Raw genomic sequence first — 1,920 nt, forward strand, 5'->3', positions numbered from 1 at the left:
ACATCTATTTTGTGTTTTTTGCTCTTTTGTCAGGCCTTTTACGCAAACAATGCACCATGAATATTTTTTTAATGCAAACTGGAGACTATTGAGTAGGATACTTGGTTGATTTGAAATAAAATTAACCTATGCGAATTACAGCAAGCAAGTTATTTGATCATATTTGTCTATTTGCATCACAGGCAAAGTATTTTGTACATAGGGCTTGTTTCTTTATCAGTTACTATAGCAGTACTTCTACCTGTTTCTATGCTGATCTACCATTTTTTTTCCATGGTTGCATTTTTGCTCAGGTATTTTAACTCTGGTTTGACTGGAGTGTTAATGTTAGTTATAGCATTGCATGAAAGATGGAATCTTACCAGCTTTTTTGGTATATTTTGGTCATTATCAAGTGCCTTCCACAATTTTTTTAACGATTCATTGAACTTCGCAAAATCAGAATCCTGCTTCAGATCATACAGCATGGATGAGTAACCAAGAACAACATCATGAAAGCAGGCCACTCGATCGACATCCATATCATTTTCTCCAGCAGAGATTGATGCCAGGTCAACAAACACTTTCAGCTCATTGATGTCTGCAATTAATAGCATCCTTCAGATGTTGTAAAATGCATTTAATTTTTAATAATCAAAAAATGAAATCTCTGTACCTTTAAGTTCTTGTTTAGTCCACTGGATAAAGTCTTTACACTGAACGAGCTTTTGCAGACATTTCTTACGATCGTCTGAAATGTCTTTCAGAATATTCTTTGCATGTAGAAAAGCATCATCAATGTAGCTTAGATTGTTTTTCTTGAAGTTGGATTCATTCTGAAAAATGCACATTTACACTAAACGGCTAGAGTTTCTTCAAATGAACTTATTTGCAATGATCTTCAGTGGGTGTAAACATACCATTTGAAGCAGTTTCTTCAGTACACTGAAGTCCCCTTGTGGACATATTATATTTTTGATATTCATGACAATTTCGGAAGTTTCCAGTACTAGATGAATATCCTGGTACTGCTGAATCTGGTTAACCCTTTCACTGATCCATGATTTGGCATCAGATGGGTCTACTCTGCACATGATGTTTAATTCTTTCTCCAAGTCTTCATACTTGCCTTTATAGGCTTTAAAGATACTGTCAGTTTCCTCCAGTAGAAGCTCCCCACTCTTAAGACTAACATGAAGCCTTTTGTAGTTGGTGTAGCAGGTCTGGAATATTTTGTTATAAACCTGCTCAAAAGTGTAGATTTCTTGATTTCTGTCACTGTTGCCTTCTTGAGATTGGTCTCTTGTCAGTACCTCCACTTGGTTTGTCCAGCACATTTTGAAGATTCCACTGTCTTTAATGACATGGATATCAGAAGCCATCTTGTGGGTTTCATCACACAGGTTGAAGTAAGTGACATTCGATGTTGCACTAGAGTTCAGGCCATCCAGAGTGTGAACCTTCATAAATTCACTCAGATTCATTGTCTCAAAGTTCTGCTTAAGTTTCGTATCCAAACCATTCAAGTCAACTGTGGATTCAATGTGGAAAAGCTGTTATTACAAAAATGTTTGTACATATTAAACAACAACAATTTTTCTTAGCCTTAACTGCAGTATTTTCAGCCTCAGTGTCTTTCAAGTCAAAATTGCTGAAAATGAATGGCTGGAAGTTAACAATTATCATCTCTATGCTGAATTGACATGGGGGAACTGGTTTTACAAAGGGCATGCACGCAAATGCTAAATAATGCAATGTATGTTACTCCGATTGCATACAATTGTAGTCCAAACAGACAATATTCATTTGTAAATGATTAACTAACAATCTTGAGCTTAAAGTGCTTTGGCAATATTGTAGAAAATGTTAAACTTAATCATCATCTCGGCCTCCTCTGACGACCTGTTTGCTGTTGTCTGCTGCTGAAAGGCAGTCGGGAGA

The 1,920-nt window shown here is 36.2% G+C and overlaps 1 long non-coding RNA gene across 1 annotated transcript; it reads right to left on the bottom strand.

Annotated features, from left to right (window-relative positions):
• Positions 1-536: 536 nt before the first annotated feature.
• LOC102194822 (uncharacterized) lies at positions 537-996 on the bottom strand. Its single transcript, XR_311664.1, has 3 exons — positions 900-996; positions 656-815; positions 537-580 (listed from the first exon to the last, which is right to left on the bottom strand). It is a non-coding gene; the product is annotated as an uncharacterized LOC102194822 (long non-coding RNA).
• Positions 997-1,920: the final 924 nt, after the last annotated feature.

This window comes from Pundamilia nyererei, unplaced genomic scaffold (genome assembly GCF_000239375.1).
Source record: "Pundamilia nyererei isolate P.nyererei 1_Seehausen unplaced genomic scaffold, PunNye1.0 scaffold00036, whole genome shotgun sequence".
In the NCBI taxonomy this organism is placed as follows: Eukaryota; Metazoa; Chordata; class Actinopteri; order Cichliformes; family Cichlidae; genus Pundamilia; species Pundamilia nyererei.